This window comes from Orbicella franksi, chromosome 11, assembly GCF_964199315.1.
Source record: "Orbicella franksi chromosome 11, jaOrbFran1.1, whole genome shotgun sequence".
Taxonomy (NCBI): domain Eukaryota; kingdom Metazoa; phylum Cnidaria; class Anthozoa; order Scleractinia; family Merulinidae; genus Orbicella; species Orbicella franksi.
The window spans coordinates 15,956,313-15,983,270 of NC_138155.1; the positions used below are offsets into that span (position 1 = coordinate 15,956,313).

The 26,958-nt window shown below is 44.5% G+C and overlaps 54 non-coding genes across 54 annotated transcripts; all 54 read right to left on the bottom strand.

Annotated features, from left to right (window-relative positions):
• Window positions 1–98: 98 nt before the first annotated feature.
• On the bottom strand, window positions 99–217 carry LOC145461108 (5S ribosomal RNA). Its single transcript, XR_014040261.1, has one exon. It is a non-coding gene; the product is annotated as a 5S ribosomal RNA (ribosomal RNA).
• Window positions 218–602: 385 nt separating this feature from the next.
• LOC145461110 (5S ribosomal RNA) lies at window positions 603–721 on the bottom strand. Its single transcript, XR_014040262.1, has one exon. It is a non-coding gene; the product is annotated as a 5S ribosomal RNA (ribosomal RNA).
• A 383-nt stretch (window positions 722–1,104) lies between these two features.
• Window positions 1,105–1,223, bottom strand: LOC145461111 (5S ribosomal RNA). The gene has a single exon (XR_014040263.1). It is a non-coding gene; the product is annotated as a 5S ribosomal RNA (ribosomal RNA).
• Window positions 1,224–1,607: 384 nt separating this feature from the next.
• Window positions 1,608–1,726, bottom strand: LOC145461112 (5S ribosomal RNA). Its single transcript, XR_014040264.1, has one exon. It is a non-coding gene; the product is annotated as a 5S ribosomal RNA (ribosomal RNA).
• Window positions 1,727–2,111: 385 nt separating this feature from the next.
• LOC145461113 (5S ribosomal RNA) lies at window positions 2,112–2,230 on the bottom strand. The gene has a single exon (XR_014040265.1). It is a non-coding gene; the product is annotated as a 5S ribosomal RNA (ribosomal RNA).
• Window positions 2,231–2,614: 384 nt separating this feature from the next.
• LOC145461114 (5S ribosomal RNA) lies at window positions 2,615–2,733 on the bottom strand. The gene has a single exon (XR_014040266.1). It is a non-coding gene; the product is annotated as a 5S ribosomal RNA (ribosomal RNA).
• A 385-nt stretch (window positions 2,734–3,118) lies between these two features.
• On the bottom strand, window positions 3,119–3,237 carry LOC145461115 (5S ribosomal RNA). Its single transcript, XR_014040267.1, has one exon. It is a non-coding gene; the product is annotated as a 5S ribosomal RNA (ribosomal RNA).
• Window positions 3,238–3,622: 385 nt separating this feature from the next.
• LOC145461117 (5S ribosomal RNA) lies at window positions 3,623–3,741 on the bottom strand. Its single transcript, XR_014040269.1, has one exon. It is a non-coding gene; the product is annotated as a 5S ribosomal RNA (ribosomal RNA).
• A 384-nt stretch (window positions 3,742–4,125) lies between these two features.
• On the bottom strand, window positions 4,126–4,244 carry LOC145461118 (5S ribosomal RNA). Its single transcript, XR_014040270.1, has one exon. It is a non-coding gene; the product is annotated as a 5S ribosomal RNA (ribosomal RNA).
• A 385-nt stretch (window positions 4,245–4,629) lies between these two features.
• LOC145461119 (5S ribosomal RNA) lies at window positions 4,630–4,748 on the bottom strand. The gene has a single exon (XR_014040271.1). It is a non-coding gene; the product is annotated as a 5S ribosomal RNA (ribosomal RNA).
• Window positions 4,749–5,133: 385 nt separating this feature from the next.
• Window positions 5,134–5,252, bottom strand: LOC145461120 (5S ribosomal RNA). The gene has a single exon (XR_014040272.1). It is a non-coding gene; the product is annotated as a 5S ribosomal RNA (ribosomal RNA).
• A 384-nt stretch (window positions 5,253–5,636) lies between these two features.
• Window positions 5,637–5,755, bottom strand: LOC145461121 (5S ribosomal RNA). Its single transcript, XR_014040273.1, has one exon. It is a non-coding gene; the product is annotated as a 5S ribosomal RNA (ribosomal RNA).
• Window positions 5,756–6,139: 384 nt separating this feature from the next.
• Window positions 6,140–6,258, bottom strand: LOC145461123 (5S ribosomal RNA). Its single transcript, XR_014040275.1, has one exon. It is a non-coding gene; the product is annotated as a 5S ribosomal RNA (ribosomal RNA).
• A 384-nt stretch (window positions 6,259–6,642) lies between these two features.
• LOC145461124 (5S ribosomal RNA) lies at window positions 6,643–6,761 on the bottom strand. Its single transcript, XR_014040276.1, has one exon. It is a non-coding gene; the product is annotated as a 5S ribosomal RNA (ribosomal RNA).
• A 384-nt stretch (window positions 6,762–7,145) lies between these two features.
• LOC145461126 (5S ribosomal RNA) lies at window positions 7,146–7,264 on the bottom strand. Its single transcript, XR_014040277.1, has one exon. It is a non-coding gene; the product is annotated as a 5S ribosomal RNA (ribosomal RNA).
• Window positions 7,265–7,649: 385 nt separating this feature from the next.
• On the bottom strand, window positions 7,650–7,768 carry LOC145461127 (5S ribosomal RNA). Its single transcript, XR_014040278.1, has one exon. It is a non-coding gene; the product is annotated as a 5S ribosomal RNA (ribosomal RNA).
• A 384-nt stretch (window positions 7,769–8,152) lies between these two features.
• On the bottom strand, window positions 8,153–8,271 carry LOC145461128 (5S ribosomal RNA). The gene has a single exon (XR_014040279.1). It is a non-coding gene; the product is annotated as a 5S ribosomal RNA (ribosomal RNA).
• Window positions 8,272–8,655: 384 nt separating this feature from the next.
• On the bottom strand, window positions 8,656–8,774 carry LOC145461130 (5S ribosomal RNA). The gene has a single exon (XR_014040281.1). It is a non-coding gene; the product is annotated as a 5S ribosomal RNA (ribosomal RNA).
• A 384-nt stretch (window positions 8,775–9,158) lies between these two features.
• On the bottom strand, window positions 9,159–9,277 carry LOC145461131 (5S ribosomal RNA). Its single transcript, XR_014040282.1, has one exon. It is a non-coding gene; the product is annotated as a 5S ribosomal RNA (ribosomal RNA).
• Window positions 9,278–9,661: 384 nt separating this feature from the next.
• On the bottom strand, window positions 9,662–9,780 carry LOC145461132 (5S ribosomal RNA). Its single transcript, XR_014040283.1, has one exon. It is a non-coding gene; the product is annotated as a 5S ribosomal RNA (ribosomal RNA).
• Window positions 9,781–10,165: 385 nt separating this feature from the next.
• LOC145461133 (5S ribosomal RNA) lies at window positions 10,166–10,284 on the bottom strand. The gene has a single exon (XR_014040284.1). It is a non-coding gene; the product is annotated as a 5S ribosomal RNA (ribosomal RNA).
• A 385-nt stretch (window positions 10,285–10,669) lies between these two features.
• LOC145461134 (5S ribosomal RNA) lies at window positions 10,670–10,788 on the bottom strand. The gene has a single exon (XR_014040285.1). It is a non-coding gene; the product is annotated as a 5S ribosomal RNA (ribosomal RNA).
• A 384-nt stretch (window positions 10,789–11,172) lies between these two features.
• Window positions 11,173–11,291, bottom strand: LOC145461135 (5S ribosomal RNA). The gene has a single exon (XR_014040286.1). It is a non-coding gene; the product is annotated as a 5S ribosomal RNA (ribosomal RNA).
• A 384-nt stretch (window positions 11,292–11,675) lies between these two features.
• On the bottom strand, window positions 11,676–11,794 carry LOC145461136 (5S ribosomal RNA). Its single transcript, XR_014040287.1, has one exon. It is a non-coding gene; the product is annotated as a 5S ribosomal RNA (ribosomal RNA).
• A 384-nt stretch (window positions 11,795–12,178) lies between these two features.
• LOC145461137 (5S ribosomal RNA) lies at window positions 12,179–12,297 on the bottom strand. Its single transcript, XR_014040288.1, has one exon. It is a non-coding gene; the product is annotated as a 5S ribosomal RNA (ribosomal RNA).
• A 385-nt stretch (window positions 12,298–12,682) lies between these two features.
• LOC145461138 (5S ribosomal RNA) lies at window positions 12,683–12,801 on the bottom strand. The gene has a single exon (XR_014040289.1). It is a non-coding gene; the product is annotated as a 5S ribosomal RNA (ribosomal RNA).
• A 385-nt stretch (window positions 12,802–13,186) lies between these two features.
• On the bottom strand, window positions 13,187–13,305 carry LOC145461139 (5S ribosomal RNA). The gene has a single exon (XR_014040290.1). It is a non-coding gene; the product is annotated as a 5S ribosomal RNA (ribosomal RNA).
• A 384-nt stretch (window positions 13,306–13,689) lies between these two features.
• On the bottom strand, window positions 13,690–13,808 carry LOC145461141 (5S ribosomal RNA). Its single transcript, XR_014040292.1, has one exon. It is a non-coding gene; the product is annotated as a 5S ribosomal RNA (ribosomal RNA).
• Window positions 13,809–14,192: 384 nt separating this feature from the next.
• On the bottom strand, window positions 14,193–14,311 carry LOC145461142 (5S ribosomal RNA). The gene has a single exon (XR_014040293.1). It is a non-coding gene; the product is annotated as a 5S ribosomal RNA (ribosomal RNA).
• Window positions 14,312–14,696: 385 nt separating this feature from the next.
• On the bottom strand, window positions 14,697–14,815 carry LOC145461143 (5S ribosomal RNA). Its single transcript, XR_014040294.1, has one exon. It is a non-coding gene; the product is annotated as a 5S ribosomal RNA (ribosomal RNA).
• A 384-nt stretch (window positions 14,816–15,199) lies between these two features.
• Window positions 15,200–15,318, bottom strand: LOC145461144 (5S ribosomal RNA). The gene has a single exon (XR_014040295.1). It is a non-coding gene; the product is annotated as a 5S ribosomal RNA (ribosomal RNA).
• Window positions 15,319–15,702: 384 nt separating this feature from the next.
• On the bottom strand, window positions 15,703–15,821 carry LOC145461145 (5S ribosomal RNA). The gene has a single exon (XR_014040296.1). It is a non-coding gene; the product is annotated as a 5S ribosomal RNA (ribosomal RNA).
• Window positions 15,822–16,205: 384 nt separating this feature from the next.
• On the bottom strand, window positions 16,206–16,324 carry LOC145461146 (5S ribosomal RNA). The gene has a single exon (XR_014040297.1). It is a non-coding gene; the product is annotated as a 5S ribosomal RNA (ribosomal RNA).
• Window positions 16,325–16,708: 384 nt separating this feature from the next.
• Window positions 16,709–16,827, bottom strand: LOC145461147 (5S ribosomal RNA). The gene has a single exon (XR_014040298.1). It is a non-coding gene; the product is annotated as a 5S ribosomal RNA (ribosomal RNA).
• A 384-nt stretch (window positions 16,828–17,211) lies between these two features.
• On the bottom strand, window positions 17,212–17,330 carry LOC145461148 (5S ribosomal RNA). Its single transcript, XR_014040299.1, has one exon. It is a non-coding gene; the product is annotated as a 5S ribosomal RNA (ribosomal RNA).
• Window positions 17,331–17,715: 385 nt separating this feature from the next.
• On the bottom strand, window positions 17,716–17,834 carry LOC145461149 (5S ribosomal RNA). The gene has a single exon (XR_014040300.1). It is a non-coding gene; the product is annotated as a 5S ribosomal RNA (ribosomal RNA).
• Window positions 17,835–18,219: 385 nt separating this feature from the next.
• Window positions 18,220–18,338, bottom strand: LOC145461150 (5S ribosomal RNA). Its single transcript, XR_014040301.1, has one exon. It is a non-coding gene; the product is annotated as a 5S ribosomal RNA (ribosomal RNA).
• A 384-nt stretch (window positions 18,339–18,722) lies between these two features.
• On the bottom strand, window positions 18,723–18,841 carry LOC145461153 (5S ribosomal RNA). Its single transcript, XR_014040303.1, has one exon. It is a non-coding gene; the product is annotated as a 5S ribosomal RNA (ribosomal RNA).
• A 384-nt stretch (window positions 18,842–19,225) lies between these two features.
• On the bottom strand, window positions 19,226–19,344 carry LOC145461154 (5S ribosomal RNA). Its single transcript, XR_014040304.1, has one exon. It is a non-coding gene; the product is annotated as a 5S ribosomal RNA (ribosomal RNA).
• A 384-nt stretch (window positions 19,345–19,728) lies between these two features.
• LOC145461155 (5S ribosomal RNA) lies at window positions 19,729–19,847 on the bottom strand. The gene has a single exon (XR_014040305.1). It is a non-coding gene; the product is annotated as a 5S ribosomal RNA (ribosomal RNA).
• A 384-nt stretch (window positions 19,848–20,231) lies between these two features.
• On the bottom strand, window positions 20,232–20,350 carry LOC145461156 (5S ribosomal RNA). The gene has a single exon (XR_014040306.1). It is a non-coding gene; the product is annotated as a 5S ribosomal RNA (ribosomal RNA).
• A 384-nt stretch (window positions 20,351–20,734) lies between these two features.
• Window positions 20,735–20,853, bottom strand: LOC145461157 (5S ribosomal RNA). The gene has a single exon (XR_014040307.1). It is a non-coding gene; the product is annotated as a 5S ribosomal RNA (ribosomal RNA).
• A 385-nt stretch (window positions 20,854–21,238) lies between these two features.
• Window positions 21,239–21,357, bottom strand: LOC145461158 (5S ribosomal RNA). Its single transcript, XR_014040308.1, has one exon. It is a non-coding gene; the product is annotated as a 5S ribosomal RNA (ribosomal RNA).
• A 384-nt stretch (window positions 21,358–21,741) lies between these two features.
• Window positions 21,742–21,860, bottom strand: LOC145461159 (5S ribosomal RNA). Its single transcript, XR_014040309.1, has one exon. It is a non-coding gene; the product is annotated as a 5S ribosomal RNA (ribosomal RNA).
• Window positions 21,861–22,244: 384 nt separating this feature from the next.
• On the bottom strand, window positions 22,245–22,363 carry LOC145461160 (5S ribosomal RNA). The gene has a single exon (XR_014040310.1). It is a non-coding gene; the product is annotated as a 5S ribosomal RNA (ribosomal RNA).
• A 385-nt stretch (window positions 22,364–22,748) lies between these two features.
• On the bottom strand, window positions 22,749–22,867 carry LOC145461161 (5S ribosomal RNA). The gene has a single exon (XR_014040311.1). It is a non-coding gene; the product is annotated as a 5S ribosomal RNA (ribosomal RNA).
• Window positions 22,868–23,252: 385 nt separating this feature from the next.
• Window positions 23,253–23,371, bottom strand: LOC145461162 (5S ribosomal RNA). The gene has a single exon (XR_014040312.1). It is a non-coding gene; the product is annotated as a 5S ribosomal RNA (ribosomal RNA).
• Window positions 23,372–23,755: 384 nt separating this feature from the next.
• LOC145461164 (5S ribosomal RNA) lies at window positions 23,756–23,874 on the bottom strand. The gene has a single exon (XR_014040314.1). It is a non-coding gene; the product is annotated as a 5S ribosomal RNA (ribosomal RNA).
• Window positions 23,875–24,258: 384 nt separating this feature from the next.
• Window positions 24,259–24,377, bottom strand: LOC145461165 (5S ribosomal RNA). The gene has a single exon (XR_014040315.1). It is a non-coding gene; the product is annotated as a 5S ribosomal RNA (ribosomal RNA).
• Window positions 24,378–24,761: 384 nt separating this feature from the next.
• LOC145461166 (5S ribosomal RNA) lies at window positions 24,762–24,880 on the bottom strand. Its single transcript, XR_014040316.1, has one exon. It is a non-coding gene; the product is annotated as a 5S ribosomal RNA (ribosomal RNA).
• Window positions 24,881–25,264: 384 nt separating this feature from the next.
• LOC145461167 (5S ribosomal RNA) lies at window positions 25,265–25,383 on the bottom strand. Its single transcript, XR_014040317.1, has one exon. It is a non-coding gene; the product is annotated as a 5S ribosomal RNA (ribosomal RNA).
• A 385-nt stretch (window positions 25,384–25,768) lies between these two features.
• LOC145461168 (5S ribosomal RNA) lies at window positions 25,769–25,887 on the bottom strand. Its single transcript, XR_014040318.1, has one exon. It is a non-coding gene; the product is annotated as a 5S ribosomal RNA (ribosomal RNA).
• Window positions 25,888–26,271: 384 nt separating this feature from the next.
• LOC145461169 (5S ribosomal RNA) lies at window positions 26,272–26,390 on the bottom strand. Its single transcript, XR_014040319.1, has one exon. It is a non-coding gene; the product is annotated as a 5S ribosomal RNA (ribosomal RNA).
• A 385-nt stretch (window positions 26,391–26,775) lies between these two features.
• Window positions 26,776–26,894, bottom strand: LOC145461170 (5S ribosomal RNA). Its single transcript, XR_014040320.1, has one exon. It is a non-coding gene; the product is annotated as a 5S ribosomal RNA (ribosomal RNA).
• Between the last annotated feature and the right edge of the window lie 64 nt (window positions 26,895–26,958).

A 26,958-nucleotide genomic window follows, 5' to 3' on the forward strand; every position in this document is an offset into this window, starting at 1 on the left:
CAAAAAAAAAAAGACAACATTTTGAAAACAGAGGGATCAATGATGTGGAGGCGTATGGAAATCTTCTCTGAAGAGTCCAGTCCCAAAATGGGTCCAAAAGTCTACAACACGGCGTATTCCCAGGTGGTCACCCAGCCAGGTACTGACGCCGCCCAACAGGACTTGACTTCGGTGATCGGACGAGAACCGGTACGTTCCCTGTGGTGTGGTCGTAGACGAAAGAAACAACTCAAACCTTGCCCAATTGCTTGGACTCTCTTTTAAGTCTCTTAGAAGGAAGGCCTTTAATTGCTGTTGTGATGAATTTCCAATTACGTCTCGGCTACTTAACCCAGAGATTGCAAAGCCAGCTAAGACTTCAAATCACAAAAGGGCGATTCTCCAATGGTCAGTCATCAAAGCCACATTCAAGAGATTGCCTCCAGTGTGCTGCTCAGTGTTGCAGTGCTGTAATCAAACAAGAAAATCTTCTAATATGCTGTCAACTTGCTGGAAAAATAATTCAAAAAAAAAAAAGACAACATTTTGAAAACAGAGGGATCAATGATGTGGAGGCGTATGGAAATCTTCTCTGAAGAGTCCAGTCCCAAAATGGGTCCAAAAGTCTACAACACGGCGTATTCCCAGGTGGTCACCCAGCCAGGTACTGACGCCGCCCAACAGGACTTGACTTCGGTGATCGGACGAGAACCGGTACGTTCCCTGTGGTGTGGTCGTAGACGAAAGAAACAACTCAAACCTTGCCCAATTGCTTGGACTCTCTTTTAAGTCTCTTAGAAGGAAGGCCTTTAATTGCTGTTGTGATGAATTTCCAATTACGTCTCGGCTACTTAACCCAGAGATTCCAAAGCCAGCTAAGACTTCAAATCACAAAAGGGCGATTCTCCAATGGTCAGTCATCAAAGCCACATTCAAGAGATTGCCTCCAGTGTGCTGCTCAGTGTTGCAGTGCTGTAATCAAACAAGAAAATCTTCTAATATGCTGTCAACTTGCTGGAAAAATAATTCAAAAAAAAAAGACAACATTTTGAAAACAGAGGGATCAATGATGTGGAGGCGTATGGAAATCTTCTCTGAAGAGTCCAGTCCCAAAATGGGTCCAAAAGTCTACAACACGGCGTATTCCCAGGTGGTCACCCAGCCAGGTACTGACGCCGCCCAACAGGACTTGACTTCGGTGATCGGACGAGAACCGGTACGTTCCCTGTGGTGTGGTCGTAGACGAAAGAAACAACTCAAACCTTGCCCAATTGCTTGGACTCTCTTTTAAGTCTCTTAGAAGGAAGGCCTTTAATTGCTGTTGTGATGAATTTCCAATTACGTCTCGGCTACTTAACCCAGAGATTCCAAAGCCAGCTAAGACTTCAAATCACAAAAGGGCGATTCTCCAATGGTCAGTCATCAAAGCCACATTCAAGAGATTGCCTCCAGTGTGCTGCTCAGTGTTGCAGTGCTGTAATCAAACAAGAAAATCTTCTAATATGCTGTCAACTTGCTGGAAAAATAATTCAAAAAAAAAAAGACAACATTTTGAAAACAGAGGGATCAATGATGTGGAGGCGTATGGAAATCTTCTCTGAAGAGTCCAGTCCCAAAATGGGTCCAAAAGTCTACAACACGGCGTATTCCCAGGTGGTCACCCAGCCAGGTACTGACGCCGCCCAACAGGACTTGACTTCGGTGATCGGACGAGAACCGGTACGTTCCCTGTGGTGTGGTCGTAGACGAAAGAAACAACTCAAACCTTGCCCAATTGCTTGGACTCTCTTTTAAGTCTCTTAGAAGGAAGGCCTTTAATTGCTGTTGTCATGAATTTCCAATTACGTCTCGGCTACTTAACCCAGAGATTCCAAAGCCAGCTAAGACTTCAAATCACAAAAGGGCGATTCTCCAATGGTCAGTCATCAAAGCCACATTCAAGAGATTGCCTCCAGTGTGCTGCTCAGTGTTGCAGTGCTGTAATCAAACAAGAAAATCTTCTAATATGCTGTCAACTTGCTGGAAAAATAATTCAAAAAAAAAAAAGACAACATTTTGAAAACAGAGGGATCAATGATGTGGAGGCGTATGGAAATCTTCTCTGAAGAGTCCAGTCCCAAAATGGGTCCAAAAGTCTACAACACGGCGTATTCCCAGGTGGTCACCCAGCCAGGTACTGACGCCGCCCAACAGGACTTGACTTCGGTGATCGGACGAGAACCGGTACGTTCCCTGTGGTGTGGTCGTAGACGAAAGAAACAACTCAAACCTTGCCCAATTGCTTGGACTCTCTTTTAAGTCTCTTAGAAGGAAGGCCTTTAATTGCTGTTGTCATGAATTTCCAATTACGTCTCGGCTACTTAACCCAGAGATTCCAAAGCCAGCTAAGACTTCAAATCACAAAAGGGCGATTCTCCAATGGTCAGTCATCAAAGCCACATTCAAGAGATTGCCTCCAGTGTGCTGCTCAGTGTTGCAGTGCTGTAATCAAACAAGAAAATCTTCTAATATGCTGTCAACTTGCTGGAAAAATAATTCAAAAAAAAAAAGACAACATTTTGAAAACAGAGGGATCAATGATGTGGAGGCGTATGGAAATCTTCTCTGAAGAGTCCAGTCCCAAAATGGGTCCAAAAGTCTACAACACGGCGTATTCCCAGGTGGTCACCCAGCCAGGTACTGACGCCGCCCAACAGGACTTGACTTCGGTGATCGGACGAGAACCGGTACGTTCCCTGTGGTGTGGTCGTAGACGAAAGAAACAACTCAAACCTTGCCCAATTGCTTGGACTCTCTTTTAAGTCTCTTAGAAGGAAGGCCTTTAATTGCTGTTGTCATGAATTTCCAATTACGTCTCGGCTACTTAACCCAGAGATTCCAAAGCCAGCTAAGACTTCAAATCACAAAAGGGCGATTCTCCAATGGTCAGTCATCAAAGCCACATTCAAGAGATTGCCTCCAGTGTGCTGCTCAGTGTTGCAGTGCTGTAATCAAACAAGAAAATCTTCTAATATGCTGTCAACTTGCTGGAAAAATAATTCAAAAAAAAAAAAGACAACATTTTGAAAACAGAGGGATCAATGATGTGGAGGCGTATGGAAATCTTCTCTGAAGAGTCCAGTCCCAAAATGGGTCCAAAAGTCTACAACACGGCGTATTCCCAGGTGGTCACCCAGCCAGGTACTGACGCCGCCCAACAGGACTTGACTTCGGTGATCGGACGAGAACCGGTACGTTCCCTGTGGTGTGGTCGTAGACGAAAGAAACAACTCAAACCTTGCCCAATTGCTTGGACTCTCTTTTAAGTCTCTTAGAAGGAAGGCCTTTAATTGCTGTTGTGATGAATTTCCAATTACGTCTCGGCTACTTAACCCAGAGATTCCAAAGCCAGCTAAGACTTCAAATCACAAAAGGGCGATTCTCCAATGGTCAGTCATCAAAGCCACATTCAAGAGATTGCCTCCAGTGTGCTGCTCAGTGTTGCAGTGCTGTAATCAAACAAGAAAATCTTCTAATATGCTGTCAACTTGCTGGAAAAATAATTCAAAAAAAAAAAAGACAACATTTTGAAAACAGAGGGATCAATGATGTGGAGGCGTATGGAAATCTTCTCTGAAGAGTCCAGTCCCAAAATGGGTCCAAAAGTCTACAACACGGCGTATTCCCAGGTGGTCACCCAGCCAGGTACTGACGCCGCCCAACAGGACTTGACTTCGGTGATCGGACGAGAACCGGTACGTTCCCTGTGGTGTGGTCGTAGACGAAAGAAACAACTCAAACCTTGCCCAATTGCTTGGACTCTCTTTTAAGTCTCTTAGAAGGAAGGCCTTTAATTGCTGTTGTGATGAATTTCCAATTACGTCTCGGCTACTTAACCCAGAGATTCCAAAGCCAGCTAAGACTTCAAATCACAAAAGGGCGATTCTCCAATGGTCAGTCATCAAAGCCACATTCAAGAGATTGCCTCCAGTGTGCTGCTCAGTGTTGCAGTGCTGTAATCAAACAAGAAAATCTTCTAATATGCTGTCAACTTGCTGGAAAAATAATTCAAAAAAAAAAAGACAACATTTTGAAAACAGAGGGATCAATGATGTGGAGGCGTATGGAAATCTTCTCTGAAGAGTCCAGTCCCAAAATGGGTCCAAAAGTCTACAACACGGCGTATTCCCAGGTGGTCACCCAGCCAGGTACTGACGCCGCCCAACAGGACTTGACTTCGGTGATCGGACGAGAACCGGTACGTTCCCTGTGGTGTGGTCGTAGACGAAAGAAACAACTCAAACCTTGCCCAATTGCTTGGACTCTCTTTTAAGTCTCTTAGAAGGAAGGCCTTTAATTGCTGTTGTGATGAATTTCCAATTACGTCTCGGCTACTTAACCCAGAGATTCCAAAGCCAGCTAAGACTTCAAATCACAAAAGGGCGATTCTCCAATGGTCAGTCATCAAAGCCACATTCAAGAGATTGCCTCCAGTGTGCTGCTCAGTGTTGCAGTGCTGTAATCAAACAAGAAAATCTTCTAATATGCTGTCAACTTGCTGGAAAAATAATTCAAAAAAAAAAAAGACAACATTTTGAAAACAGAGGGATCAATGATGTGGAGGCGTATGGAAATCTTCTCTGAAGAGTCCAGTCCCAAAATGGGTCCAAAAGTCTACAACACGGCGTATTCCCAGGTGGTCACCCAGCCAGGTACTGACGCCGCCCAACAGGACTTGACTTCGGTGATCGGACGAGAACCGGTACGTTCCCTGTGGTGTGGTCGTAGACGAAAGAAACAACTCAAACCTTGCCCAATTGCTTGGACTCTCTTTTAAGTCTCTTAGAAGGAAGGCCTTTAATTGCTGTTGTCATGAATTTCCAATTACGTCTCGGCTACTTAACCCAGAGATTCCAAAGCCAGCTAAGACTTCAAATCACAAAAGGGCGATTCTCCAATGGTCAGTCATCAAAGCCACATTCAAGAGATTGCCTCCAGTGTGCTGCTCAGTGTTGCAGTGCTGTAATCAAACAAGAAAATCTTCTAATATGCTGTCAACTTGCTGGAAAAATAATTCAAAAAAAAAAAAGACAACATTTTGAAAACAGAGGGATCAATGATGTGGAGGCGTATGGAAATCTTCTCTGAAGAGTCCAGTCCCAAAATGGGTCCAAAAGTCTACAACACGGCGTATTCCCAGGTGGTCACCCAGCCAGGTACTGACGCCGCCCAACAGGACTTGACTTCGGTGATCGGACGAGAACCGGTACGTTCCCTGTGGTGTGGTCGTAGACGAAAGAAACAACTCAAACCTTGCCCAATTGCTTGGACTCTCTTTTAAGTCTCTTAGAAGGAAGGCCTTTAATTGCTGTTGTGATGAATTTCCAATTACGTCTCGGCTACTTAACCCAGAGATTCCAAAGCCAGCTAAGACTTCAAATCACAAAAGGGCGATTCTCCAATGGTCAGTCATCAAAGCCACATTCAAGAGATTGCCTCCAGTGTGCTGCTCAGTGTTGCAGTGCTGTAATCAAACAAGAAAATCTTCTAATATGCTGTCAACTTGCTGGAAAAATAATTCAAAAAAAAAAAGACAACATTTTGAAAACAGAGGGATCAATGATGTGGAGGCGTATGGAAATCTTCTCTGAAGAGTCCAGTCCCAAAATGGGTCCAAAAGTCTACAACACGGCGTATTCCCAGGTGGTCACCCAGCCAGGTACTGACGCCGCCCAACAGGACTTGACTTCGGTGATCGGACGAGAACCGGTACGTTCCCTGTGGTGTGGTCGTAGACGAAAGAAACAACTCAAACCTTGCCCAATTGCTTGGACTCTCTTTTAAGTCTCTTAGAAGGAAGGCCTTTAATTGCTGTTGTCATGAATTTCCAATTACGTCTCGGCTACTTAACCCAGAGATTCCAAAGCCAGCTAAGACTTCAAATCACAAAAGGGCGATTCTCCAATGGTCAGTCATCAAAGCCACATTCAAGAGATTGCCTCCAGTGTGCTGCTCAGTGTTGCAGTGCTGTAATCAAACAAGAAAATCTTCTAATATGCTGTCAACTTGCTGGAAAAATAATTCAAAAAAAAAAAGACAACATTTTGAAAACAGAGGGATCAATGATGTGGAGGCGTATGGAAATCTTCTCTGAAGAGTCCAGTCCCAAAATGGGTCCAAAAGTCTACAACACGGCGTATTCCCAGGTGGTCACCCAGCCAGGTACTGACGCCGCCCAACAGGACTTGACTTCGGTGATCGGACGAGAACCGGTACGTTCCCTGTGGTGTGGTCGTAGACGAAAGAAACAACTCAAACCTTGCCCAATTGCTTGGACTCTCTTTTAAGTCTCTTAGAAGGAAGGCCTTTAATTGCTGTTGTGATGAATTTCCAATTACGTCTCGGCTACTTAACCCAGAGATTCCAAAGCCAGCTAAGACTTCAAATCACAAAAGGGCGATTCTCCAATGGTCAGTCATCAAAGCCACATTCAAGAGATTGCCTCCAGTGTGCTGCTCAGTGTTGCAGTGCTGTAATCAAACAAGAAAATCTTCTAATATGCTGTCAACTTGCTGGAAAAATAATTCAAAAAAAAAAAGACAACATTTTGAAAACAGAGGGATCAATGATGTGGAGGCGTATGGAAATCTTCTCTGAAGAGTCCAGTCCCAAAATGGGTCCAAAAGTCTACAACACGGCGTATTCCCAGGTGGTCACCCAGCCAGGTACTGACGCCGCCCAACAGGACTTGACTTCGGTGATCGGACGAGAACCGGTACGTTCCCTGTGGTGTGGTCGTAGACGAAAGAAACAACTCAAACCTTGCCCAATTGCTTGGACTCTCTTTTAAGTCTCTTAGAAGGAAGGCCTTTAATTGCTGTTGTCATGAATTTCCAATTACGTCTCGGCTACTTAACCCAGAGATTCCAAAGCCAGCTAAGACTTCAAATCACAAAAGGGCGATTCTCCAATGGTCAGTCATCAAAGCCACATTCAAGAGATTGCCTCCAGTGTGCTGCTCAGTGTTGCAGTGCTGTAATCAAACAAGAAAATCTTCTAATATGCTGTCAACTTGCTGGAAAAATAATTCAAAAAAAAAAAGACAACATTTTGAAAACAGAGGGATCAATGATGTGGAGGCGTATGGAAATCTTCTCTGAAGAGTCCAGTCCCAAAATGGGTCCAAAAGTCTACAACACGGCGTATTCCCAGGTGGTCACCCAGCCAGGTACTGACGCCGCCCAACAGGACTTGACTTCGGTGATCGGACGAGAACCGGTACGTTCCCTGTGGTGTGGTCGTAGACGAAAGAAACAACTCAAACCTTGCCCAATTGCTTGGACTCTCTTTTAAGTCTCTTAGAAGGAAGGCCTTTAATTGCTGTTGTGATGAATTTCCAATTACGTCTCGGCTACTTAACCCAGAGATTCCAAAGCCAGCTAAGACTTCAAATCACAAAAGGGCGATTCTCCAATGGTCAGTCATCAAAGCCACATTCAAGAGATTGCCTCCAGTGTGCTGCTCAGTGTTGCAGTGCTGTAATCAAACAAGAAAATCTTCTAATATGCTGTCAACTTGCTGGAAAAATAATTCAAAAAAAAAAAAGACAACATTTTGAAAACAGAGGGATCAATGATGTGGAGGCGTATGGAAATCTTCTCTGAAGAGTCCAGTCCCAAAATGGGTCCAAAAGTCTACAACACGGCGTATTCCCAGGTGGTCACCCAGCCAGGTACTGACGCCGCCCAACAGGACTTGACTTCGGTGATCGGACGAGAACCGGTACGTTCCCTGTGGTGTGGTCGTAGACGAAAGAAACAACTCAAACCTTGCCCAATTGCTTGGACTCTCTTTTAAGTCTCTTAGAAGGAAGGCCTTTAATTGCTGTTGTCATGAATTTCCAATTACGTCTCGGCTACTTAACCCAGAGATTCCAAAGCCAGCTAAGACTTCAAATCACAAAAGGGCGATTCTCCAATGGTCAGTCATCAAAGCCACATTCAAGAGATTGCCTCCAGTGTGCTGCTCAGTGTTGCAGTGCTGTAATCAAACAAGAAAATCTTCTAATATGCTGTCAACTTGCTGGAAAAATAATTCAAAAAAAAAAAGACAACATTTTGAAAACAGAGGGATCAATGATGTGGAGGCGTATGGAAATCTTCTCTGAAGAGTCCAGTCCCAAAATGGGTCCAAAAGTCTACAACACGGCGTATTCCCAGGTGGTCACCCAGCCAGGTACTGACGCCGCCCAACAGGACTTGACTTCGGTGATCGGACGAGAACCGGTACGTTCCCTGTGGTGTGGTCGTAGACGAAAGAAACAACTCAAACCTTGCCCAATTGCTTGGACTCTCTTTTAAGTCTCTTAGAAGGAAGGCCTTTAATTGCTGTTGTCATGAATTTCCAATTACGTCTCGGCTACTTAACCCAGAGATTCCAAAGCCAGCTAAGACTTCAAATCACAAAAGGGCGATTCTCCAATGGTCAGTCATCAAAGCCACATTCAAGAGATTGCCTCCAGTGTGCTGCTCAGTGTTGCAGTGCTGTAATCAAACAAGAAAATCTTCTAATATGCTGTCAACTTGCTGGAAAAATAATTCAAAAAAAAAAAGACAACATTTTGAAAACAGAGGGATCAATGATGTGGAGGCGTATGGAAATCTTCTCTGAAGAGTCCAGTCCCAAAATGGGTCCAAAAGTCTACAACACGGCGTATTCCCAGGTGGTCACCCAGCCAGGTACTGACGCCGCCCAACAGGACTTGACTTCGGTGATCGGACGAGAACCGGTACGTTCCCTGTGGTGTGGTCGTAGACGAAAGAAACAACTCAAACCTTGCCCAATTGCTTGGACTCTCTTTTAAGTCTCTTAGAAGGAAGGCCTTTAATTGCTGTTGTGATGAATTTCCAATTACGTCTCGGCTACTTAACCCAGAGATTCCAAAGCCAGCTAAGACTTCAAATCACAAAAGGGCGATTCTCCAATGGTCAGTCATCAAAGCCACATTCAAGAGATTGCCTCCAGTGTGCTGCTCAGTGTTGCAGTGCTGTAATCAAACAAGAAAATCTTCTAATATGCTGTCAACTTGCTGGAAAAATAATTCAAAAAAAAAAAGACAACATTTTGAAAACAGAGGGATCAATGATGTGGAGGCGTATGGAAATCTTCTCTGAAGAGTCCAGTCCCAAAATGGGTCCAAAAGTCTACAACACGGCGTATTCCCAGGTGGTCACCCAGCCAGGTACTGACGCCGCCCAACAGGACTTGACTTCGGTGATCGGACGAGAACCGGTACGTTCCCTGTGGTGTGGTCGTAGACGAAAGAAACAACTCAAACCTTGCCCAATTGCTTGGACTCTCTTTTAAGTCTCTTAGAAGGAAGGCCTTTAATTGCTGTTGTCATGAATTTCCAATTACGTCTCGGCTACTTAACCCAGAGATTCCAAAGCCAGCTAAGACTTCAAATCACAAAAGGGCGATTCTCCAATGGTCAGTCATCAAAGCCACATTCAAGAGATTGCCTCCAGTGTGCTGCTCAGTGTTGCAGTGCTGTAATCAAACAAGAAAATCTTCTAATATGCTGTCAACTTGCTGGAAAAATAATTCAAAAAAAAAAAGACAACATTTTGAAAACAGAGGGATCAATGATGTGGAGGCGTATGGAAATCTTCTCTGAAGAGTCCAGTCCCAAAATGGGTCCAAAAGTCTACAACACGGCGTATTCCCAGGTGGTCACCCAGCCAGGTACTGACGCCGCCCAACAGGACTTGACTTCGGTGATCGGACGAGAACCGGTACGTTCCCTGTGGTGTGGTCGTAGACGAAAGAAACAACTCAAACCTTGCCCAATTGCTTGGACTCTCTTTTAAGTCTCTTAGAAGGAAGGCCTTTAATTGCTGTTGTGATGAATTTCCAATTACGTCTCGGCTACTTAACCCAGAGATTCCAAAGCCAGCTAAGACTTCAAATCAAAAAAGGGCGATTCTCCAATGGTCAGTCATCAAAGCCACATTCAAGAGATTGCCTCCAGTGTGCTGCTCAGTGTTGCAGTGCTGTAATCAAACAAGAAAATCTTCTAATATGCTGTCAACTTGCTGGAAAAATAATTCAAAAAAAAAAAAGACAACATTTTGAAAACAGAGGGATCAATGATGTGGAGGCGTATGGAAATCTTCTCTGAAGAGTCCAGTCCCAAAATGGGTCCAAAAGTCTACAACACGGCGTATTCCCAGGTGGTCACCCAGCCAGGTACTGACGCCGCCCAACAGGACTTGACTTCGGTGATCGGACGAGAACCGGTACGTTCCCTGTGGTGTGGTCGTAGACGAAAGAAACAACTCAAACCTTGCCCAATTGCTTGGACTCTCTTTTAAGTCTCTTAGAAGGAAGGCCTTTAATTGCTGTTGTCATGAATTTCCAATTACGTCTCGGCTACTTAACCCAGAGATTCCAAAGCCAGCTAAGACTTCAAATCACAAAAGGGCGATTCTCCAATGGTCAGTCATCAAAGCCACATTCAAGAGATTGCCTCCAGTGTGCTGCTCAGTGTTGCAGTGCTGTAATCAAACAAGAAAATCTTCTAATATGCTGTCAACTTGCTGGAAAAATAATTCAAAAAAAAAAAAGACAACATTTTGAAAACAGAGGGATCAATGATGTGGAGGCGTATGGAAATCTTCTCTGAAGAGTCCAGTCCCAAAATGGGTCCAAAAGTCTACAACACGGCGTATTCCCAGGTGGTCACCCAGCCAGGTACTGACGCCGCCCAACAGGACTTGACTTCGGTGATCGGACGAGAACCGGTACGTTCCCTGTGGTGTGGTCGTAGACGAAAGAAACAACTCAAACCTTGCCCAATTGCTTGGACTCTCTTTTAAGTCTCTTAGAAGGAAGGCCTTTAATTGCTGTTGTGATGAATTTCCAATTACGTCTCGGCTACTTAACCCAGAGATTCCAAAGCCAGCTAAGACTTCAAATCACAAAAGGGCGATTCTCCAATGGTCAGTCATCAAAGCCACATTCAAGAGATTGCCTCCAGTGTGCTGCTCAGTGTTGCAGTGCTGTAATCAAACAAGAAAATCTTCTAATATGCTGTCAACTTGCTGGAAAAATAATTCAAAAAAAAAAAGACAACATTTTGAAAACAGAGGGATCAATGATGTGGAGGCGTATGGAAATCTTCTCTGAAGAGTCCAGTCCCAAAATGGGTCCAAAAGTCTACAACACGGCGTATTCCCAGGTGGTCACCCAGCCAGGTACTGACGCCGCCCAACAGGACTTGACTTCGGTGATCGGACGAGAACCGGTACGTTCCCTGTGGTGTGGTCGTAGACGAAAGAAACAACTCAAACCTTGCCCAATTGCTTGGACTCTCTTTTAAGTCTCTTAGAAGGAAGGCCTTTAATTGCTGTTGTGATGAATTTCCAATTACGTCTCGGCTACTTAACCCAGAGATTCCAAAGCCAGCTAAGACTTCAAATCACAAAAGGGCGATTCTCCAATGGTCAGTCATCAAAGCCACATTCAAGAGATTGCCTCCAGTGTGCTGCTCAGTGTTGCAGTGCTGTAATCAAACAAGAAAATCTTCTAATATGCTGTCAACTTGCTGGAAAAATAATTCAAAAAAAAAAAGACAACATTTTGAAAACAGAGGGATCAATGATGTGGAGGCGTATGGAAATCTTCTCTGAAGAGTCCAGTCCCAAAATGGGTCCAAAAGTCTACAACACGGCGTATTCCCAGGTGGTCACCCAGCCAGGTACTGACGCCGCCCAACAGGACTTGACTTCGGTGATCGGACGAGAACCGGTACGTTCCCTGTGGTGTGGTCGTAGACGAAAGAAACAACTCAAACCTTGCCCAATTGCTTGGACTCTCTTTTAAGTCTCTTAGAAGGAAGGCCTTTAATTGCTGTTGTCATGAATTTCCAATTACGTCTCGGCTACTTAACCCAGAGATTCCAAAGCCAGCTAAGACTTCAAATCACAAAAGGGCGATTCTCCAATGGTCAGTCATCAAAGCCACATTCAAGAGATTGCCTCCAGTGTGCTGCTCAGTGTTGCAGTGCTGTAATCAAACAAGAAAATCTTCTAATATGCTGTCAACTTGCTGGAAAAATAATTCAAAAAAAAAAAGACAACATTTTGAAAACAGAGGGATCAATGATGTGGAGGCGTATGGAAATCTTCTCTGAAGAGTCCAGTCCCAAAATGGGTCCAAAAGTCTACAACACGGCGTATTCCCAGGTGGTCACCCAGCCAGGTACTGACGCCGCCCAACAGGACTTGACTTCGGTGATCGGACGAGAACCGGTACGTTCCCTGTGGTGTGGTCGTAGACGAAAGAAACAACTCAAACCTTGCCCAATTGCTTGGACTCTCTTTTAAGTCTCTTAGAAGGAAGGCCTTTAATTGCTGTTGTGATGAATTTCCAATTACGTCTCGGCTACTTAACCCAGAGATTCCAAAGCCAGCTAAGACTTCAAATCAAAAAAGGGCGATTCTCCAATGGTCAGTCATCAAAGCCACATTCAAGAGATTGCCTCCAGTGTGCTGCTCAGTGTTGCAGTGCTGTAATCAAACAAGAAAATCTTCTAATATGCTGTCAACTTGCTGGAAAAATAATTCAAAAAAAAAAAAGACAACATTTTGAAAACAGAGGGATCAATGATGTGGAGGCGTATGGAAATCTTCTCTGAAGAGTCCAGTCCCAAAATGGGTCCAAAAGTCTACAACACGGCGTATTCCCAGGTGGTCACCCAGCCAGGTACTGACGCCGCCCAACAGGACTTGACTTCGGTGATCGGACGAGAACCGGTACGTTCCCTGTGGTGTGGTCGTAGACGAAAGAAACAACTCAAACCTTGCCCAATTGCTTGGACTCTCTTTTAAGTCTCTTAGAAGGAAGGCCTTTAATTGCTGTTGTGATGAATTTCCAATTACGTCTCGGCTACTTAACCCAGAGATTCCAAAGCCAGCTAAGACTTCAAATCACAAAAGGGCGATTCTCCAATGGTCAGTCATCAAAGCCACATTCAAGAGATTGCCTCCAGTGTGCTGCTCAGTGTTGCAGTGCTGTAATCAAACAAGAAAATCTTCTAATATGCTGTCAACTTGCTGGAAAAATAATTCAAAAAAAAAAAAGACAACATTTTGAAAACAGAGGGATCAATGATGTGGAGGCGTATGGAAATCTTCTCTGAAGAGTCCAGTCCCAAAATGGGTCCAAAAGTCTACAACACGGCGTATTCCCAGGTGGTCACCCAGCCAGGTACTGACGCCGCCCAACAGGACTTGACTTCGGTGATCGGACGAGAACCGGTACGTTCCCTGTGGTGTGGTCGTAGACGAAAGAAACAACTCAAACCTTGCCCAATTGCTTGGACTCTCTTTTAAGTCTCTTAGAAGGAAGGCCTTTAATTGCTGTTGTGATGAATTTCCAATTACGTCTCGGCTACTTAACCCAGAGATTCCAAAGCCAGCTAAGACTTCAAATCACAAAAGGGCGATTCTCCAATGGTCAGTCATCAAAGCCACATTCAAGAGATTGCCTCCAGTGTGCTGCTCAGTGTTGCAGTGCTGTAATCAAACAAGAAAATCTTCTAATATGCTGTCAACTTGCTGGAAAAATAATTCAAAAAAAAAAAGACAACATTTTGAAAACAGAGGGATCAATGATGTGGAGGCGTATGGAAATCTTCTCTGAAGAGTCCAGTCCCAAAATGGGTCCAAAAGTCTACAACACGGCGTATTCCCAGGTGGTCACCCAGCCAGGTACTGACGCCGCCCAACAGGACTTGACTTCGGTGATCGGACGAGAACCGGTACGTTCCCTGTGGTGTGGTCGTAGACGAAAGAAACAACTCAAACCTTGCCCAATTGCTTGGACTCTCTTTTAAGTCTCTTAGAAGGAAGGCCTTTAATTGCTGTTGTCATGAATTTCCAATTACGTCTCGGCTACTTAACCCAGAGATTCCAAAGCCAGCTAAGACTTCAAATCACAAAAGGGCGATTCTCCAATGGTCAGTCATCAAAGCCACATTCAAGAGATTGCCTCCAGTGTGCTGCTCAGTGTTGCAGTGCTGTAATCAAACAAGAAAATCTTCTAATATGCTGTCAACTTGCTGGAAAAATAATTCAAAAAAAAAAAGACAACATTTTGAAAACAGAGGGATCAATGATGTGGAGGCGTATGGAAATCTTCTCTGAAGAGTCCAGTCCCAAAATGGGTCCAAAAGTCTACAACACGGCGTATTCCCAGGTGGTCACCCAGCCAGGTACTGACGCCGCCCAACAGGACTTGACTTCGGTGATCGGACGAGAACCGGTACGTTCCCTGTGGTGTGGTCGTAGACGAAAGAAACAACTCAAACCTTGCCCAATTGCTTGGACTCTCTTTTAAGTCTCTTAGAAGGAAGGCCTTTAATTGCTGTTGTGATGAATTTCCAATTACGTCTCGGCTACTTAACCCAGAGATTCCAAAGCCAGCTAAGACTTCAAATCACAAAAGGGCGATTCTCCAATGGTCAGTCATCAAAGCCACATTCAAGAGATTGCCTCCAGTGTGCTGCTCAGTGTTGCAGTGCTGTAATCAAACAAGAAAATCTTCTAATATGCTGTCAACTTGCTGGAAAAATAATTCAAAAAAAAAAAAGACAACATTTTGAAAACAGAGGGATCAATGATGTGGAGGCGTATGGAAATCTTCTCTGAAGAGTCCAGTCCCAAAATGGGTCCAAAAGTCTACAACACGGCGTATTCCCAGGTGGTCACCCAGCCAGGTACTGACGCCGCCCAACAGGACTTGACTTCGGTGATCGGACGAGAACCGGTACGTTCCCTGTGGTGTGGTCGTAGACGAAAGAAACAACTCAAACCTTGCCCAATTGCTTGGACTCTCTTTTAAGTCTCTTAGAAGGAAGGCCTTTAATTGCTGTTGTGATGAATTTCCAATTACGTCTCGGCTACTTAACCCAGAGATTCCAAAGCCAGCTAAGACTTCAAATCACAAAAGGGCGATTCTCCAATGGTCAGTCATCAAAGCCACATTCAAGAGATTGCCTCCAGTGTGCTGCTCAGTGTTGCAGTGCTGTAATCAAACAAGAAAATCTTCTAATATGCTGTCAACTTGCTGGAAAAATAATTCAAAAAAAAAAAGACAACATTTTGAAAACAGAGGGATCAATGATGTGGAGGCGTATGGAAATCTTCTCTGAAGAGTCCAGTCCCAAAATGGGTCCAAAAGTCTACAACACGGCGTATTCCCAGGTGGTCACCCAGCCAGGTACTGACGCCGCCCAACAGGACTTGACTTCGGTGATCGGACGAGAACCGGTACGTTCCCTGTGGTGTGGTCGTAGACGAAAGAAACAACTCAAACCTTGCCCAATTGCTTGGACTCTCTTTTAAGTCTCTTAGAAGGAAGGCCTTTAATTGCTGTTGTCATGAATTTCCAATTACGTCTCGGCTACTTAACCCAGAGATTCCAAAGCCAGCTAAGACTTCAAATCACAAAAGGGCGATTCTCCAATGGTCAGTCATCAAAGCCACATTCAAGAGATTGCCTCCAGTGTGCTGCTCAGTGTTGCAGTGCTGTAATCAAACAAGAAAATCTTCTAATATGCTGTCAACTTGCTGGAAAAATAATTCAAAAAAAAAAAGACAACATTTTGAAAACAGAGGGATCAATGATGTGGAGGCGTATGGAAATCTTCTCTGAAGAGTCCAGTCCCAAAATGGGTCCAAAAGTCTACAACACGGCGTATTCCCAGGTGGTCACCCAGCCAGGTACTGACGCCGCCCAACAGGACTTGACTTCGGTGATCGGACGAGAACCGGTACGTTCCCTGTGGTGTGGTCGTAGACGAAAGAAACAACTCAAACCTTGCCCAATTGCTTGGACTCTCTTTTAAGTCTCTTAGAAGGAAGGCCTTTAATTGCTGTTGTCATGAATTTCCAATTACGTCTCGGCTACTTAACCCAGAGATTCCAAAGCCAGCTAAGACTTCAAATCACAAAAGGGCGATTCTCCAATGGTCAGTCATCAAAGCCACATTCAAGAGATTGCCTCCAGTGTGCTGCTCAGTGTTGCAGTGCTGTAATCAAACAAGAAAATCTTCTAATATGCTGTCAACTTGCTGGAAAAATAATTCAAAAAAAAAAAGACAACATTTTGAAAACAGAGGGATCAATGATGTGGAGGCGTATGGAAATCTTCTCTGAAGAGTCCAGTCCCAAAATGGGTCCAAAAGTCTACAACACGGCGTATTCCCAGGTGGTCACCCAGCCAGGTACTGACGCCGCCCAACAGGACTTGACTTCGGTGATCGGACGAGAACCGGTACGTTCCCTGTGGTGTGGTCGTAGACGAAAGAAACAACTCAAACCTTGCCCAATTGCTTGGACTCTCTTTTAAGTCTCTTAGAAGGAAGGCCTTTAATTGCTGTTGTCATGAATTTCCAATTACGTCTCGGCTACTTAACCCAGAGATTCCAAAGCCAGCTAAGACTTCAAATCACAAAAGGGCGATTCTCCAATGGTCAGTCATCAAAGCCACATTCAAGAGATTGCCTCCAGTGTGCTGCTCAGTGTTGCAGTGCTGTAATCAAACAAGAAAATCTTCTAATATGCTGTCAACTTGCTGGAAAAATAATTCAAAAAAAAAAAGACAACATTTTGAAAACAGAGGGATCAATGATGTGGAGGCGTATGGAAATCTTCTCTGAAGAGTCCAGTCCCAAAATGGGTCCAAAAGTCTACAACACGGCGTATTCCCAGGTGGTCACCCAGCCAGGTACTGACGCCGCCCAACAGGACTTGACTTCGGTGATCGGACGAGAACCGGTACGTTCCCTGTGGTGTGGTCGTAGACGAAAGAAACAACTCAAACCTTGCCCAATTGCTTGGACTCTCTTTTAAGTCTCTTAGAAGGAAGGCCTTTAATTGCTGTTGTGATGAATTTCCAATTACGTCTCGGCTACTTAACCCAGAGATTCCAAAGCCAGCTAAGACTTCAAATCACAAAAGGGCGATTCTCCAATGGTCAGTCATCAAAGCCACATTCAAGAGATTGCCTCCAGTGTGCTGCTCAGTGTTGCAGTGCTGTAATCAAACAAGAAAATCTTCTAATATGCTGTCAACTTGCTGGAAAAATAATTCAAAAAAAAAAAGACAACATTTTGAAAACAGAGGGATCAATGATGTGGAGGCGTATGGAAATCTTCTCTGAAGAGTCCAGTCCCAAAATGGGTCCAAAAGTCTACAACACGGCGTATTCCCAGGTGGTCACCCAGCCAGGTACTGACGCCGCCCAACAGGACTTGACTTCGGTGATCGGACGAGAACCGGTACGTTCCCTGTGGTGTGGTCGTAGACGAAAGAAACAACTCAAACCTTGCCCAATTGCTTGGACTCTCTTTTAAGTCTCTTAGAAGGAAGGCCTTTAATTGCTGTTGTGATGAATTTCCAATTACGTCTCGGCTACTTAACCCAGAGATTCCAAAGCCAGCTAAGACTTCAAATCACAAAAGGGCGATTCTCCAATGGTCAGTCATCAAAGCCACATTCAAGAGATTGCCTCCAGTGTGCTGCTCAGTGTTGCAGTGCTGTAATCAAACAAGAAAATCTTCTAATATGCTGTCAACTTGCTGGAAAAATAATTCAAAAAAAAAAAAGACAACATTTTGAAAACAGAGGGATCAATGATGTGGAGGCGTATGGAAATCTTCTCTGAAGAGTCCAGTCCCAAAATGGGTCCAAAAGTCTACAACACGGCGTATTCCCAGGTGGTCACCCAGCCAGGTACTGACGCCGCCCAACAGGACTTGACTTCGGTGATCGGACGAGAACCGGTACGTTCCCTGTGGTGTGGTCGTAGACGAAAGAAACAACTCAAACCTTGCCCAATTGCTTGGACTCTCTTTTAAGTCTCTTAGAAGGAAGGCCTTTAATTGCTGTTGTCATGAATTTCCAATTACGTCTCGGCTACTTAACCCAGAGATTCCAAAGCCAGCTAAGACTTCAAATCACAAAAGGGCGATTCTCCAATGGTCAGTCATCAAAGCCACATTCAAGAGATTGCCTCCAGTGTGCTGCTCAGTGTTGCAGTGCTGTAATCAAACAAGAAAATCTTCTAATATGCTGTCAACTTGCTGGAAAAATAATTCAAAAAAAAAAAAGACAACATTTTGAAAACAGAGGGATCAATGATGTGGAGGCGTATGGAAATCTTCTCTGAAGAGTCCAGTCCCAAAATGGGTCCAAAAGTCTACAACACGGCGTATTCCCAGGTGGTCACCCAGCCAGGTACTGACGCCGCCCAACAGGACTTGACTTCGGTGATCGGACGAGAACCGGTACGTTCCCTGTGGTGTGGTCGTAGACGAAAGAAACAACTCAAACCTTGCCCAATTGCTTGGACTCTCTTTTAAGTCTCTTAGAAGGAAGGCCTTTAATTGCTGTTGTGATGAATTTCCAATTACGTCTCGGCTACTTAACCCAGAGATTCCAAAGCCAGCTAAGACTTCAAATCACAAAAGGGCGATTCTCCAATGGTCAGTCATCAAAGCCACATTCAAGAGATTGCCTCCAGTGTGCTGCTCAGTGTTGCAGTGCTGTAATCAAACAAGAAAATCTTCTAATATGCTGTCAACTTGCTGGAAAAATAATTCAAAAAAAAAAAGACAACATTTTGAAAACAGAGGGATCAATGATGTGGAGGCGTATGGAAATCTTCTCTGAAGAGTCCAGTCCCAAAATGGGTCCAAAAGTCTACAACACGGCGTATTCCCAGGTGGTCACCCAGCCAGGTACTGACGCCGCCCAACAGGACTTGACTTCGGTGATCGGACGAGAACCGGTACGTTCCCTGTGGTGTGGTCGTAGACGAAAGAAACAACTCAAACCTTGCCCAATTGCTTGGACTCTCTTTTAAGTCTCTTAGAAGGAAGGCCTTTAATTGCTGTTGTCATGAATTTCCAATTACGTCTCGGCTACTTAACCCAGAGATTCCAAAGCCAGCTAAGACTTCAAATCACAAAAGGGCGATTCTCCAATGGTCAGTCATCAAAGCCACATTCAAGAGATTGCCTCCAGTGTGCTGCTCAGTGTTGCAGTGCTGTAATCAAACAAGAAAATCTTCTAATATGCTGTCAACTTGCTGGAAAAATAATTCAAAAAAAAAAAGACAACATTTTGAAAACAGAGGGATCAATGATGTGGAGGCGTATGGAAATCTTCTCTGAAGAGTCCAGTCCCAAAATGGGTCCAAAAGTCTACAACACGGCGTATTCCCAGGTGGTCACCCAGCCAGGTACTGACGCCGCCCAACAGGACTTGACTTCGGTGATCGGACGAGAACCGGTACGTTCCCTGTGGTGTGGTCGTAGACGAAAGAAACAACTCAAACCTTGCCCAATTGCTTGGACTCTCTTTTAAGTCTCTTAGAAGGAAGGCCTTTAATTGCTGTTGTCATGAATTTCCAATTACGTCTCGGCTACTTAACCCAGAGATTCCAAAGCCAGCTAAGACTTCAAATCACAAAAGGGCGATTCTCCAATGGTCAGTCATCAAAGCCACATTCAAGAGATTGCCTCCAGTGTGCTGCTCAGTGTTGCAGTGCTGTAATCAAACAAGAAAATCTTCTAATATGCTGTCAACTTGCTGGAAAAATAATTCAAAAAAAAAAAGACAACATTTTGAAAACAGAGGGATCAATGATGTGGAGGCGTATGGAAATCTTCTCTGAAGAGTCCAGTCCCAAAATGGGTCCAAAAGTCTACAACACGGCGTATTCCCAGGTGGTCACCCAGCCAGGTACTGACGCCGCCCAACAGGACTTGACTTCGGTGATCGGACGAGAACCGGTACGTTCCCTGTGGTGTGGTCGTAGACGAAAGAAACAACTCAAACCTTGCCCAATTGCTTGGACTCTCTTTTAAGTCTCTTAGAAGGAAGGCCTTTAATTGCTGTTGTCATGAATTTCCAATTACGTCTCGGCTACTTAACCCAGAGATTCCAAAGCCAGCTAAGACTTCAAATCACAAAAGGGCGATTCTCCAATGGTCAGTCATCAAAGCCACATTCAAGAGATTGCCTCCAGTGTGCTGCTCAGTGTTGCAGTGCTGTAATCAAACAAGAAAATCTTCTAATATGCTGTCAACTTGCTGGAAAAATAATTCAAAAAAAAAAAGACAACATTTTGAAAACAGAGGGATCAATGATGTGGAGGCGTATGGAAATCTTCTCTGAAGAGTCCAGTCCCAAAATGGGTCCAAAAGTCTACAACACGGCGTATTCCCAGGTGGTCACCCAGCCAGGTACTGACGCCGCCCAACAGGACTTGACTTCGGTGATCGGACGAGAACCGGTACGTTCCCTGTGGTGTGGTCGTAGACGAAAGAAACAACTCAAACCTTGCCCAATTGCTTGGACTCTCTTTTAAGTCTCTTAGAAGGAAGGCCTTTAATTGCTGTTGTGATGAATTTCCAATTACGTCTCGGCTACTTAACCCAGAGATTCCAAAGCCAGCTAAGACTTCAAATCACAAAAGGGCGATTCTCCAATGGTCAGTCATCAAAGCCACATTCAAGAGATTGCCTCCAGTGTGCTGCTCAGTGTTGCAGTGCTGTAATCAAACAAGAAAATCTTCTAATATGCTGTCAACTTGCTGGAAAAATAATTCAAAAAAAAAAAGACAACATTTTGAAAACAGAGGGATCAATGATGTGGAGGCGTATGGAAATCTTCTCTGAAGAGTCCAGTCCCAAAATGGGTCCAAAAGTCTACAACACGGCGTATTCCCAGGTGGTCACCCAGCCAGGTACTGACGCCGCCCAACAGGACTTGACTTCGGTGATCGGACGAGAACCGGTACGTTCCCTGTGGTGTGGTCGTAGACGAAAGAAACAACTCAAACCTTGCCCAATTGCTTGGACTCTCTTTTAAGTCTCTTAGAAGGAAGGCCTTTAATTGCTGTTGTGATGAATTTCCAATTACGTCTCGGCTACTTAACCCAGAGATTCCAAAGCCAGCTAAGACTTCAAATCACAAAAGGGCGATTCTCCAATGGTCAGTCATCAAAGCCACATTCAAGAGATTGCCTCCAGTGTGCTGCTCAGTGTTGCAGTGCTGTAATCAAACAAGAAAATCTTCTAATATGCTGTCAACTTGCTGGAAAAATAATTCAAAAAAAAAAAAGACAACATTTTGAAAACAGAGGGATCAATGATGTGGAGGCGTATGGAAATCTTCTCTGAAGAGTCCAGTCCCAAAATGGGTCCAAAAGTCTACAACACGGCGTATTCCCAGGTGGTCACCCAGCCAGGTACTGACGCCGCCCAACAGGACTTGACTTCGGTGATCGGACGAGAACCGGTACGTTCCCTGTGGTGTGGTCGTAGACGAAAGAAACAACTCAAACCTTGCCCAATTGCTTGGACTCTCTTTTAAGTCTCTTAGAAGGAAGGCCTTTAATTGCTGTTGTCATGAATTTCCAATTACGTCTCGGCTACTTAACCCAGAGATTCCAAAGCCAGCTAAGACTTCAAATCACAAAAGGGCGATTCTCCAATGGTCAGTCATCAAAGCCACATTCAAGAGATTGCCTCCAGTGTGCTGCTCAGTGTTGCAGTGCTGTAATCAAACAAGAAAATCTTCTAATATGCTGTCAACTTGCTGGAAAAATAATTCAAAAAAAAAAAGACAACATTTTGAAAACAGAGGGATCAATGATGTGGAGGCGTATGGAAATCTTCTCTGAAGAGTCCAGTCCCAAAATGGGTCCAAAAGTCTACAACACGGCGTATTCCCAGGTGGTCACCCAGCCAGGTACTGACGCCGCCCAACAGGACTTGACTTCGGTGATCGGACGAGAACCGGTACGTTCCCTGTGGTGTGGTCGTAGACGAAAGAAACAACTCAAACCTTGCCCAATTGCTTGGACTCTCTTTTAAGTCTCTTAGAAGGAAGGCCTTTAATTGCTGTTGTCATGAATTTCCAATTACGTCTCGGCTACTTAACCCAGAGATTCCAAAGCCAGCTAAGACTTCAAATCACAAAAGGGCGATTCTCCAATGGTCAGTCATCAAAGCCACATTCAAGAGATTGCCTCCAGTGTGCTGCTCAGTGTTGCAGTGCTGTAATCAAACAAGAAAATCTTCTAATATGCTGTCAACTTGCTGGAAAAATAATTCAAAAAAAAAAAGACAACATTTTGAAAACAGAGGGATCAATGATGTGGAGGCGTATGGAAATCTTCTCTGAAGAGTCCAGTCCCAAAATGGGTCCAAAAGTCTACAACACGGCGTATTCCCAGGTGGTCACCCAGCCAGGTACTGACGCCGCCCAACAGGACTTGACTTCGGTGATCGGACGAGAACCGGTACGTTCCCTGTGGTGTGGTCGTAGACGAAAGAAACAACTCAAACCTTGCCCAATTGCTTGGACTCTCTTTTAAGTCTCTTAGAAGGAAGGCCTTTAATTGCTGTTGTCATGAATTTCCAATTACGTCTCGGCTACTTAACCCAGAGATTCCAAAGCCAGCTAAGACTTCAAATCACAAAAGGGCGATTCTCCAATGGTCAGTCATCAAAGCCACATTCAAGAGATTGCCTCCAGTGTGCTGCTCAGTGTTGCAGTGCTGTAATCAAACAAGAAAATCTTCTAATATGCTGTCAACTTGCTGGAAAAATAATTCAAAAAAAAAAAAGACAACATTTTGAAAACAGAGGGATCAATGATGTGGAGGCGTATGGAAATCTTCTCTGAAGAGTCCAGTCCCAAAATGGGTCCAAAAGTCTACAACACGGCGTATTCCCAGGTGGTCACCCAGCCAGGTACTGACGCCGCCCAACAGGACTTGACTTCGGTGATCGGACGAGAACCGGTACGTTCCCTGTGGTGTGGTCGTAGACGAAAGGAACAACTCAAACCATGCCCAATTGCTTGGACTCTCTTTTAAGTCTCTTAGAAGGAAGGCCTTTAATTGCTGTTGTGATGAATTTCCAATTACGTCTCGGCTACTTAACCCAGAGATTCCAAAGCCAGCTAAGACTTCAAATCACAAAAGGGCGATTCTCCAATGGTCAGTCATCAAAGCCACATTCAAGAGATTGCCTCCAGTGTGCTGCTCAGTGTTGCAGTGCTGTAATCAAACAAGAAAATCTTCTAATATGCTGTCAACTTGCTGGAAAAATAATTCAAAAAAAAAAAAGACAACATTTTGAAAACAGAGGGATCAATGATGTGGAGGCGTATGGAAATCTTCTCTGAAGAGTCCAGTCCCAAAATGGGTCCAAAAGTCTACAACACGGCGTATTCCCAGGTGGTCACCCAGCCAGGTACTGACGCCGCCCAACAGGACTTGACTTCGGTGATCGGACGAGAACCGGTACGTTCCCTGTGGTGTGGTCGTAGACGAAAGGAACAACTCAAACCTTGCCCAATTGCTTGGACTCTCTTTTAAGTCTCTTAGAAGGAAGGCCTTTAATTGCTGTTGTGATGAATTTCCAATTACGTCTCGGCTACTTAACCCAGAGATTCCAAAGCCAGCTAAGACTTCAAATCACAAAAGGGCGATTCTCCAATGGTCAGTCATCAAAGCCACATTCAAGAGATTGCCTCCAGTGTGCTGCTCAGTGTTGCAGTGCTGTAATCAAACAAGAAAATCTTCTAATATGCTGTCAACTTGCTGGAAAAATAATTCAAAAAAAAAAACACAACATTTTGAAAACAGAGGGATCAATGATGTGGAGGCGTATGGAAATCTTCTCTGAAGAGTCCAGTCCCAAAATGGGTCCAAAAGTCTACAACACGGCGTATTCCCAGGTGGTCACCCAGCCAGGTACTGACGCCGCCCAACAGGACTTGACTTCGGTGATCGGACGAGAACCGGTACGTTCCCTGTGGTGTGGTCGTAGACGAAAGAAACAACTCAAACCTTGCCCAATTGCTTGGACTCTCTTTTAAGTCTCTTAGAAGGAAGGCCTTTAATTGCTGTTGTGATGAATTTCCAATTACGTCTCGGCTACTTAACCCAGAGATTCCAAAGCCAGCTAAGACTTCAAATCACAAAAGGGCGATTCTCCAATGGTCAGTCATCAAAGCCACATTCAAGAGATTGCCTCCAGTGTGCTGCTCAGTGTTGCAGTGCTGTAATCAAACAAGAAAATCTTCTAATATGCTGTCAACTTGCTGGAAAAATAATTCAAAAAAAAAAAGACAACATTTTGAAAACAGAGGGATCAATGATGTGGAGGCGTATGGAAATCTTTTCTGAAGAGTCCAGTCCCAAAATGGGTCCAAAAGTCTACAACACGGCGTATTCCCAGGTGGTCACCCAGCCAGGTACTGACGCCGCCCAACAGGACTTGACTTCGGTGATCGGACGAGAACCGGTACGTTCCCTGTGGTGTGGTCGTAGACGAAAGAAACAACTCAAACCTTGCCCAATTGCTTGGACTCTCTTTTAAGTCTCTTAGAAGGAAGGCCTTTAATTGCTGTTGTGATGAATTTCCAATTACGTCTCGGCTACTTAACCCAGAGATTCCAAAGCCAGCTAAGACTTCAAATCACAAAAGGGCGATTCTCCAATGGTCAGTCATCAAAGCCACATTCAAGAGATTGCCTCCAGTGTGCTGCTCAGTGTTGCAGTGCTGTAATCAAACAAGAAAATCTTCTAATATGCTGTCAACTTGCTGGAAAAATAATTCCAAAAAAAAAAGACAACATTTTGAAAACAGAGGGATCAATGATGTGGAGGCGTATGGAAATCTTCTCTGAAGAGTCCAGTCCCAAAATGGGTCCAAAAGTCTACAACACGGCGTATTCCCAGGTGGTCACCCAGCCAGGTACTGACGCCGCCCAACAGGACTTGACTTCGGTGATCGGACGAGAACCGGTACGTTCCCTGTGGTGTGGTCGTAGACGAAAGAAACAACTCAAACCTTGCCCAATTGCTTGGACTCTCTTTTAAGTCTCTTAGAAGGAAGGCCTTTAATTGCTGTTGTGATGAATTTCCAATTACGTCTCGGCTACTTAACCCAGAGATTCCAAAGCCAGCTAAGACTTCAAATCACAAAAGGGCGATTCTCCAATGGTCAGTCATCAAAGCCACATTCAAGAGATTGCCTCCAGTGTGCTGCTCAGTGTTGCAGTGCTGTAATCAAACAAGAAAATCTTCTAATATGCTGTCAACTTGCTGGAAAAATAATTCAAAAAAAAAAAGACAACATTTTGAAAACAGAGGGATCAATGATGTGGAGGCGTATGGAAATCTTCTCTGAAGAGTCCAGTCCCAAAATGGGTCCAAAAGTCTACAACACGGCGTATTCCCAGGTGGTCACCCAGCCAGGTACTGACGCCGCCCAACAGGACTTGACTTCGGTGATCGGACGAGAACCGGTACGTTCCCTGTGGTGTGGTCGTAGACGAAAGAAACAACTCAAACCTTGCCCAATTGCTTGGACTCTCTTTTAAGTCTCTTAGAAGGAAGGCCTTTAATTGCTGTTGTCATGAATTTCCAATTACGTCTCGGCTACTTAACCCAGAGATTCCAAAGCCAGCTAAGACTTCAAATCACAAAAGGGCGATTCTCCAATGGTCAGTCATCAAAGCCACATTCAAGAGATTGCCTCCAGTGTGCTGCTCAGTGTTGCAGTGCTGTAATCAAACAAGAAAATCTTCTAATATGCTGTCAACTTGCTGGAAAAATAATTCAAAAAAAAAAAAGACAACATTTTGAAAACAGAGGGATCAATGATGTGGAGGCGTATGGAAATCTTCTCTGAAGAGTCCAGTCCCAAAATGGGTCCAAAAGTCTACAACACGGCGTATTCCCAGGTGGTCACCCAGCCAGGTACTGACGCCGCCCAACAGGACTTGACTTCGGTGATCGGACGAGAACCGGTACGTTCCCTGTGGTGTGGTCGTAGACGAAAGAAACAACTCAAACCTTGCCCAATTGCTTGGACTCTCTTTTAAGTCTCTTAGAAGGAAGGCCTTTAATTGCTGTTGTCATGAATTTCCAATTACGTCTCGGCTACTTAACCCAGAGATTCCAAAGCCAGCTAAGACTTCAAATCACAAAAGGGCGATTCTCCAATGGTCAGTCATCAAAGCCACATTCAAGAGATTGCCTCCAGTGTGCTGCTCAGTGTTGCAGTGCTGTAATCAAACAAGAAAATCTTCTAATATGCTGTCAACTTGCTGGAAAAATAATTCAAAAAAAAAAAGACAACATTTTGAAAACAGAGGGATCAATGATGTGGAGGCGTATGGAAATCTTCTCTGAAGAGTCCAGTCCCAAAATGGGTCCAAAAGTCTACAACACGGCGTATTCCCAGGTGGTCACCCAGCCAGGTACTGACGCCGCCCAACAGGACTTGACTTCGGTGATCGGACGAGAACCGGTACGTTCCCTGTGGTGTGGTCGTAGACGAAAGAAACAACTCAAACCTTGCCCAATTGCTTGGACTCTCTTTTAAGTCTCTTAGAAGGAAGGCCTTTAATTGCTGTTGTGATGAATTTCCAATTACGTCTCGGCTACTTAACCCAGAGATTCCAAAGCCAGCTAAGACTTCAAATCACAAAAGGGCGATTCTCCAATGGTCAGTCATCAAAGCCACATTCAAGAGATTGCCTCCAGTGTGCTGCTCAGTGTTGCAGTGCTGTAATCAAACAAGAAAATCTTCTAATATGCTGTCAACTTGCTGGAAAAATAATTCAAAAAAAAAAAAGACAACATTTTGAAAACAGAGGGATCAATGATGTGGAGGCGTATGGAAATCTTCTCTGAAGAGTCCAGTCCCAAAATGGGTCCAAAAGTCTACAACACGGCGTATTCCCAGGTGGTCACCCAGCCAGGTACTGACGCCGCCCAACAGGACTTGACTTCGGTGATCGGACGAGAACCGGTACGTTCCCTGTGGTGTGGTCGTAGACGAAAGAAACAACTCAAACCTTGCCCAATTGCTTGGACTCTCTTTTAAGTCTCTTAGAAGGAAGG